At 39.8% G+C, this 10,000-nt stretch overlaps 1 protein-coding gene across 9 annotated transcripts in view; it reads left to right on the forward strand.

The window, feature by feature from the left end:
* CHST15 (carbohydrate sulfotransferase 15) overlaps positions 1-10,000 on the forward strand; it is a 966,917-nt gene that overhangs the window by 532,150 nt on the left and 424,767 nt on the right. For 8 of the 9 annotated variants that reach the window (XM_044056008.1, XM_044056009.1, XM_044056010.1 and 5 more), the window contains one exon: positions 297-709. The exons of the other annotated variant lie outside the window; for it this stretch is intronic. The gene's annotated coding sequence lies outside the window, so the exon portion shown is untranslated. The remainder of the gene's footprint in view (positions 1-296; positions 710-10,000) is intronic. 9 annotated transcript variants of the gene reach the window in all.

The following is a 10,000-nucleotide window of genomic DNA, read 5'->3' on the forward strand; positions in this document are numbered from 1 at the left end:
CTGTTTCTTTGGAACGGGATGTAACTGCCATTAGTATAGGAGGCAAGGGCAGAGATGAAAAAGCTGAATCAGAAACTGTTCTCAAGCAAACAGGTTATTCTGTAAATGGTACATCTAAGGGAAGTGATTATAGTCTGAAATGCATTTACAAGGAATGAAATGTATAGAGTTTAGCTCACATGAAGGTGATGCTTAAAAAAAAGGATTTAAGCACATGCAGTGTTTTTTTTTTCTGCTGTCTAAATACATTAAGTTATTTTCAGCTGACAAGGTTCCACTGTTCCTTGTTTCCACAGCATTGCACAGTCCATATAGCGGTCTGCAGCCTCAACAAAGAATAAACAAAACGCCAGCTGCAGCAAGAAAACATACAAGAACCTTTTGTACTGGAAATCAAGATATACAAGAATCACAGCCCCCAATCCTGACTAGGCAGAACAACAGATTCAAAACTTAGAATAAATAACAGGAACTTGGTGAGACTGGAATCTCGGCAGAACCATGACGATGCAATTCAGTCTGCTCATATGGGATTAGGTTTAAAGAGAAGAGTGCAGATCAGTTTGGACTCTGAAGTGTACATGTTTGTGAAAAATGAGAAATTCTGTGGCTTGAGCCAGACGGCAGAGTACATCTGCTTTTCCTTACAAAGTTCTACGAAGGTGAAGCTATCACACACTAAGCATTACTGGACTATAAGCAGCTTATTGTAAGTAAATATAAATTTATTTCTGATGTCTGTTGTTCGTGGACCTCTAGTGGAATTTCATTGCAATTACTGAATAACAGAACTTGATATTTTCTAAAGAAATCAGTTTTATTTAAGTCATTATTTAAGTGTTATAATGGGTTTTAACACTCTGGCACATTTTATTCTAGTTTGTTTATGAACTTTTAAAACCTGTTATCGGTGAGTAAATAACATGATAGCTGTTTTGGTTTGGTAGTAACATTTCATACTCAAAATACTCTGGGATCATTTTAGAAGTCATCCTTTCCAGGAAGGACTTGGTAGACATAAAAAGCTATATCTGAAATGGTAACTACACCTGTTAAATACTGTACATATATCTTGCTACATGTTTGAGCTCTAATGACTGCAAACAAATGGTATCTTAAAATGTTTTTATATAGTAACTTTTCAGTGGGCATTTCAATTCAATGTCTGACGCATGCATCTGATGTCTTTGAACTTCATTCTAACTATATGGCATGGAAACACAACTGAATATGAGCACTAAACAAGAAAATGAAAAAAATTAAAAATAGGAAAAAATCCATGCACTTCACTGAATTTCAGTAAAGCCTTTAAAGTACAGATTTCTAAAACAAAGCAGCCATAGATCTAATACCATGTGGCCGTCTGTGTCAAGGTCAGACTTCCTCATTAATATCAATTTGTGTTAAAACGATGTGTTAAACACCAGTGTCTGCCAACACTTCACAGCTGCTTGAGTTCATGTCTTTGTAATCACTGTTATTTATTTTTTGTAAGCAGTCTAACATGATTTACTGTTAATTTACTTGGGTCTGAGGAGTTAGCAAGTGGTCACATACTGAAAGTCCTTAATAGACCCAAATTTAATTCCTGAAAAAAAGCAAGAAAGCACATTTTGTTAAGCATTTTAAGGCAGATTTTGAAAACTGTGGAAGCCTGGAAGTCTGAACAGGTTTAAATGCATGTCGGGTTAAATGCATTTCTGCCTTTATTTACAAATACATATGCTTAAATGGCACACCAATAAAGAAAACCTTGATGTGGTGAAATAGTATTTCATTGTAATGAAGCACAAAAGATGGGCAAATGGGTGGTATAAGGGAACAGACTCCTTAGTATAACCCAGAGGACCTGGGTTTAATTACCACTAAGGGGATGTGAGCAGCCATCTGCACTGGGAAAAGAATGAAGAGGTATTGTCGGCTTACTTCTTATGGGGTGGGGGGGGGACTGGAAGATGGGAAAAGAGTATGTATGGGAGAAATCCACCATCTCTGAATCCATGGTGGGATAAATATATGGTGGCAGCCATCCTTTTACAAGGGGGTAGAACTTCATAGAGTTTATGTTACCTGTGTGCACGAGAGATGGTCCAGTGTTGTCACCATCATATACTCACACCTTGCATGCTTGACAGGGCATACACGTGTAAGGTGAAAACATAAAAGAAACATCCATTGATGGCTTCCTGAGTGATGTTCAGCTCTTGTTCAGATTATAACAAATAGCCTTGGCAGTGGTGATCACCCATATGGTCAGTAGCCAAATGGAAAGTAAAAAAATGTAAAAAAAATAAAAGCAATATAAAAATGAAGTACAACTGTTTCTCAAGAATACTGTCCAGGAGACAGATAGTGTTATTCTCCTTCATTCTGAGGTGTGGTCAAGCACTGACAGGCTCATTTTCAATCTCTTAAGAATTTTGGCTGCATTGTTTAGCACAAGTGGAATATGGGGAAGAGGAGAGCACAACCTCTGCCATGTCACCTGCACAGAAAATAATACAGCATCTGTTGCCCATCCAAGCCATTGTCTCTTTCCCTCAAAAAAGTGTGGAGCTATGCAGATATCATGGTGCATGCATATTATCCAGTAGGGATGTGTGGAATGCTAATATCCATTTGAAGCAATACTAGTGCAGGGTACACTAACTGCCCAAACAGATATAAGGTATGATGCAATATCCACACACAGTGATAGCACCTGGATTCCACATATAGGTATACGTTGTATGTTGCAGTAACCAGTAAAGAATATAGCAAAGACATCAACGCAGCAAAATAGGTTCATAGGTTCATACTAGGCTATCTGCCATAGGGCATTTATAAGCCTAGCCAGAGTGTGTTTGGCTTTCGCCACCCATTTTAAATTAATTTTGCTATGCCCTTTTTCGAGTTTAGTATACTGTGCCTCAGTCTAACAGTGACACCGAAGTGATACCTGGGGTAAACCTACTATCTCCCATCCACTCATCAAGATTCCTCTTGAAGAGAGTCAATGAGGGACTCTGCCTAACCTGGACTGGGATTTTATTCCAGAGTGAAGGGAGCCTCTGGGTTATGAATCTGTCCCTCCAGCATGTCCTATTTATTTCAGTGCTGAGGTTCAAGTCTCTCGAGCGCGTGGCTCGATGGGATTTGGATTTTCTGAGGTGCAGCATGTCCATTAATTCCAGGTTGGACATTGCTTTATACGTCAGGCACAGATCGCCTCTGAGCAGGCGGTATGCCACTGAGTAGAGCTGGAGATTCTTTAACCAGGCAACATATGGCATGTGTTTGAGCCCTTTGATCCTCTTGGTGAGGTACTTTTGGGGTCTTTCCAGTTGCTGCAGGTGTCTGGTAAGGTACAGCCCAAAAGGGGCATTGTACTCAATTATGGGCCTGATGAGGGATGAGTAAAGAGGCACAGTGACCTCCCCTGATCTAGATGTGAATCCCTTCATGATTAAGTGGGCTATATAAAATTTTTTTCTAACCACTTTGGCCACATGGTTGTCAAATGAGAGATTGCTATCAACTTGGGTCCCCAGGTCCCTAATTACTTCTTCTGTACTTAATGGATTACCACCTATGTGGTAATTTGTGGGCACTTTGTTTTTGCCAAAGGGGATGACTGTACACTTTTTGGCATTTAGCTTGAGGCCATGGCTCTGGCACCAGTTGTCTGTTTCTATGAGGCCCTTTTGGAGGATGCTTGTGTCGGCTGGAGAGTCGATTATGGCACCCAGTTTGCAGTCATCTGCGAACTTGGTCAGCCACAGTCCTTCCGTGTTGGCCTGTACCTCCGGGAAATATATACCGAACAAGAGAGGTCCCAGGACTGAGCCTTGTGGGATGCCACTTGTAAATGGTTTGGAGTCTGACATGGCTCCAGCAATTCTAACCATGTGGGTTCTGTCCTTGAGCTAGTTTGCAACCCATCTAGTGATACAGGGGTTTATATTTAAGCTGGTGAGCTTATCTATAATGCTCGAGTAGGGTATTGTTTCAAAGGCTTTTGCGAGGTCCAGGTAGGCTGTGTGGACCACCTTTCCCTTGTCAATGGCCTTGGTGACGGTTTCAAAGAAATCGACAAGGTTTAAGAGGCAGGATCTGCCCTTAACAAAGCCAAACTGGGTAGGATCCAGTGTCTGTAGATCCCCAATATCTTTATTTATGAGGTCCATGATGATCCTTTCCATAGCTTTGCAGACCAAGCTAGTCAGGCTTATGGGGCGATAGTTTCCAGGATCCGTTGAGGCACCACCTTTGTGGAGAGGGACCACTGTTGCTGTACGCCACTCTTTGGGTACATATCCTATAGTAAGGCTGAGATTGAACAGTAGTTTTATGTTTGGGTTTAGCTCTTCTTGGAGTTCATGTAGGATGCAGCCCAGGACACTGTCTGGTCCCATTGATGCTGTGTTTTTTGCTTTGGAGAGGGCAGCTCTTACCTGAGCATCTGAGATGTCAGGGGGGCAGCACTCTGCTGGGATAGATATTTGCCCTTTTGGTGGGGAGGGTGGGAGAAGTTTGCGCTGAACCTTTCAGCTAGGATGTTTGCAATGTCTGTGGGTTTGGTGTATTTTTTGTCATTTTGGACTAATTCTGAGCATATCTGGGAATTCCCACCCAGGTTCCTAACATAACGAAAGAAAGCCTTGTGATTATCCTTAGTGTCCTGTGCAATTTTTCTCTCAAAGCTGGCCTTAGACGATTTTATGAGTGCCCATAGTCTTTTGCTAATACTGATCAGAGATGCCTTCCCTTTTTGGGATTTTGCTCTATCATGTAGTAGCTTCCTCCTTCTATTGTATAGTTTGTTTATGGCTAACATCTGCCTTTGGAGGATTGGGTCTTGGTTTTATTTGGAATTGCATGACCCATGCATTCCTGAAGGTGTTCATAGAATGTGTTTATAAAGGATTATGCGGTCTGGGCCGTATTTTCCACAGGCCTGGGGGCTTTGAAGGGTTCCACCTCAGTTTTGAGGAGTGTGAAATTTGCTTTAGAGAAGTTTTTCAATGTGGTTTTCTGGGCAGGGGGTGGGGTCGGGATGTGAATATCCAGTGAGATTAGTTTATGGTCTGATCTTACCAGTGAGGGATACACTTCTGGTCTGGAGCATAGAGTCCCCATGTTGGTGATGATCAGGTCCAGTATGTTTTCCCCTCTTGTGGGAGTGGTAACAAGTTGTTCCATAGCATTTGAGTTTATAAATTCTAGGAACCTTTGGGCTAGGGTGTTGGAGCTAGAGTAATGCTCCCAGTCTATGTTTGGGTAGTGGAAGTCGCCCAATATAATGGTGTTTGGAGAGACATTCATATTTTCCAGTGTTCTCAGGAAGGCCGAGTGGGGTTCCTGGTTTTGGGAGGGTGGTCTGTAGCAGGCTATAAACTGGAAGGCAGTTTTACCCACTGTTAGTTGCACATGGATAGTTTCTGATGCTTCGTGTTGTGCCACCAACCTGGAGGTGTGGGTATCTTTGACGAATATTGATACTCCCCCTCCTTTTGTGGTTCGGTCCAAGTTTTGGGGCCAAAAAGCATGGTATGAGATATAACCTGGTAGTGCTGGGGTGCTCTCGGGAGCCTTGAACCAGGTTTCTGTTACTGCACAGATATCGATGTTCTCCATGCTAAGGAGAGTTTTGAGTGCATGCATCTTGAGGTTTAGACTTCTGGCGTTGAGTAGCATTACTCTTAGTTTCGTATCCCTTGTTATACCTATGGAGGTGGGTTTGTCTTTTGAGCCTTGCCTAAAAAAGGCACTATGGGGGTAGCAAGAGCCTTTGCCAATATCCGAAAGCCCAGGGGTGACAGGTGCAAGCTGTCCCTAGCGAAGCATCGTGGCTTGTCGAGCATGTCATCCTAGGCTGGCAGGCATTGGATCCCCTTTGAATGACACCAATACTTAAGCCAGTTGTTGAAATTGATCATCTTGTCTTCATATTGTGGCATCATTCTTGGTGAGGGTAAGATGCTACTCAAGGTCAGGGTCATACCGGCCTGGGCTACATGCTCAGAGAGCTCCTCTATGTCTCTTTTCATGTAGTCCAGTGAGGTACGTCTCAGGTCATTCACACCAGCATGGACAATGACTGAGTCGTGTTTGTACTTGCCTTGGAGTGACCTGAGTGCTTGTGTTATGTGGCGGATCCTAGCATCCGACAGGCAGCTCACCGTGACCTTCTCCTTGTTCAGCCTAGTGAGCGGGACGTCAGTGTGCCTGATGATATAGTCACCTATTACAAGTGTATCAGGTGTGTTGTTTAGCCTTAAGGGCTGTGACTGTTCGGCACACTGGCTTTGTGAGCTATGTGTTGCACGTGTTTTGTTTTGGGGTAGCGGTTGCTTGGGTGTCTGCTTTGGAGGTCTCTGCTGCTTAGGCAGATTTTTATTTAGAGCCTCCGAGTATGTTTTTGTGTGTTTATGTGTTTGGTTTGCTGTTGTGGTGGGTCTATGTGAGACTGGAATTGTAGTGAGTGTGGTTTCCTTCTCCTCCTGACTGGTTACGCCAGTACTGAGTTGAGAGACCTTAGCCTCCAGTTTGGCTTTATGGTTGCATCTCTCACAAGTGTTGGAATTTGTTGGGAGGAGGAGAGGATTGTCTGTGTACATGAGGCAGTTGTAACATTGCCTCAAGATTCCCGGATTCACCAGCTGGACCGGAGAGGAGATTGACAACTGACCTTTGGACGTGCTAGAATAGTATTGGGAATTCCTTTATAATTGAAAAAAAGGGCCAATGGGGAACAAGGTACTCAAGGGGAGTTTGTGAGGGTGTAGTGCTTTTAATTTTTTTAGTGCTGACTTATATAATTGCTTTAGTGAGCAAGTGCCAGGTAACTTAAATGCAATGTGTTACAGGTAACTTAAATGCAAAAATGACAAACAGTAACTTTCTTTCAAGTGAAACAAGGAAATAAGTACAGTAAGCAATGCAGATATCACTAGGGATCCATAGAAGCACTGAAAAGCCGCGTTTTAGGTGGAATTAGCTTTTCAGGGAAATAACAAGCAAACAAACAACAAGCATACAAACAAAGCCAGATTCAGCAGGCCTGGATCTAGTCTATGCTACAGCAAACAAGGTGTACCAATTTCAGTAAGAAGCAGTTCAGATATACAGGCACTATAAGCCTTTAACCAGAAATTCCCAGCTCAGAAGGGCAGAGTCCAGCCTCTCCTCCCACAAGAGTGCAGACCACGAACCCTCTTAATGTAAAATAACTGGCCTGAAGCCCAAGTGCTTAAACCAGAATTAATACACTTTTAGAATAACAGACACTGAGCCCTCAATCAGCAGTTCCCAACTTAGAAGGATGTAAGCTACCTGTTCTGCCACTACAGTGCAGACCACAAACCTTCCTGATGTAAAACAACTGGTCTGAAGCCCAAAATAAAGGGAAAATCCTGCCAGCTCTATATTAACAGTTTGTCAGACTTTTTTCCTAGAAGATAGCATATGTTTCTTCACCTCTTCTACACCTTTATCATGCTAAATGTCAGCAATACATTTCTGATTTGGAAAAATGTTATAACTTAATGCCAGGTTTACACCTTCTCTCATCACTTTAGTCTAAACTTTAGTACTGGAGTGCAGATCTAGAATTAAAAATGTGTGAGTGAGTGTGTGTGCATGCGTGCATGTGTATGTGTGTGTGTGTGTGTGTGTGTGTGTGTGTGTGTGTGTGTGTGTGTGTGTGTATGTGTTCACAAGTGCTAATCTCTGTGTAAAAATTCCATCTGTTCCCCTATGCTTCATTCCATGTAGATGTTAACAGGAATATCTTGAGAGAAACAAGGATAGGCTGTGGTTGTGGTTGTTATTGTTTGATCTTCTTTTGTATATAAAACTTAAATGTTTTCACTCTACTGCACATCACAAAGAAACAATGACCATCTGTATATAATAAATGAAAAAAATTACAAAGATGCGACACAATAACTGAATCTGTATTAATCTGGGCACATTGCTTCCAAACTGTAATTCACAGGTGAAACTGATTCACAAACTTTCAATAAACTCATCTGAAATTGATGCATTTTACATACTATTCTTCTAAATAACGAATAAGTCAGTTTTACGTAGTTGTGAGCACTCTTTTTGGAATTACTTTTATGAATCAATGGCCAAAACAAAACATGAATACAATACATTTTCCTTGAAGCAGTTAGCATGCATTACTGCTGCTCTAAATCATTCCCAGTTTATTTTGCAAATTGGAAGCTTTTACGAATGCTTAATAGAAATATTTGCATATTCATATTGAATACTAATTGATTGCCTCATCATACTCTACTGGTTTATTTAATCTTATACTGTCATTTAAATGGTAGAATTGTTCTGAAATCATTTTATAGGTTAATAGGTAAGCACTAGGCAATCTGTTTGCAGATGATTACAAGCCTAGCTGAAAACCCCTTGTCAAAAGTTTCCTCCGGTCTCAAAGAGGACAAGACAAGATAGATCACAGGAACATTTGTGGCTGCCCATTCAAGTATTGGACATAGCGAGAATGCTACTCTGCTTGATATGTAATAGCGTTTGCTACAGATATGAGGGATATGTTGGCATATGAATCTATCATGTCACTTGTTTTATTTAATTATTGATAAAAGTTTGATTCTTTTAAGTGGGTATTTGAGGTGCCATTTATACTATGAAGAAGTAGGATGTCAAATAGGGTTGTATTTTCATGTCTCAAAAGACATATAATAGTCTTTTACCTTATTTATGTGATGTGTTTATGTGGCAATGTCAGCAGTTCTCAACAAAGTACTTTGTGTCATACTGGAAATGCACAACTTGATAGAGTATGGATTCTTACTGGAGCTACTTTGAAATACATTGCCTTCATGAATTCTCATAGTCTGTAGTCTGTGAAAATGTTATGTAATCTGAATAGAGTTGCCAGATTTCTTTGTGGCTAAAACCGGACTAATATAAAGTCATAAACGGCCCACTCCATGTACGAAAACACTTTAATAAAAACTCAAATGACAACACATAAAAACATATTTAGCGCTTTCATCTCTTCATAAGGAGACTTCATCAGAATACATTTCACACCATTAATAACACCTTTATATAAGATATAACCAAGTAATGTCATCATTTGACTGCACCAGTCCATTTCATTTGTGCTTAACTGAATCAATTAATGTTAAAGAAATATTTATAGTTTTTCACGTATCACATTGGAACTAAAATTAAAATTCTGTTTGTTTGAATGAATAGAAATATTGTTCACTTTAAAACAACCATAATTATACTTTATGATGTCATTAAATAACATCTTCCAATATTTTAAAATGTGATGAATGTAAATAAATATATATATATATATATATATATATATATATATAATATAACTCTAAACCTATTTGAGCATATTAGCTCTCTCTATTAGTATAGGGGTAATAGATACAAATTCATTTAACCCAGGGGGGAACATAGCTGCCAACCTAAATTGCCATTCTGTTTCTCTTTTCTTTAATAAATGTTTCCAGTCTCCCCCTCTAGGGTTAATACTAATCTTCTCTATAATACCAAATGTAAATTTAACAAAAGAGGAACAACAAGTAAGGGAATGTTTATACAGAGCATTGCTCAACTTTTTGTTCTTAATATCATTAGTATGTTCATATATTCTAATTTTTAGACTCCTCTTGGTCTTACCCACATAAAAATGGTTGTTTTAAAGTGAACAATATTTCTATTCATTCAAACAACAAGAATTTTAATTTTAGTTCCAATGTGATACGTGAAAAACTATGAATATTTCTTTAACATTAATTGATTCAATTAAGCACAAATGAAATGGACTGGTGCATTCAAATGATGATGTTACTTGGTTATATCTTATATAAAGGTGTTATTAATGGTGTGAAATGTATTCTGATGAAGTATCCTTATGAAGAGATGAAAGCGCTAAATATGTTTTAATATGTTGTCGTTTGAGTTTTTATTAAAGTGTTTTCGTATGTGGAGTGGACCGTTTATGACTTTTTATCAG

This window comes from Protopterus annectens, chromosome 14.part0, assembly GCF_019279795.1.
Source record: "Protopterus annectens isolate FY-2018-M chromosome 14.part0, PAN1.0, whole genome shotgun sequence".
In the NCBI taxonomy this organism is placed as follows: Eukaryota; Metazoa; Chordata; order Ceratodontiformes; family Protopteridae; genus Protopterus; species Protopterus annectens.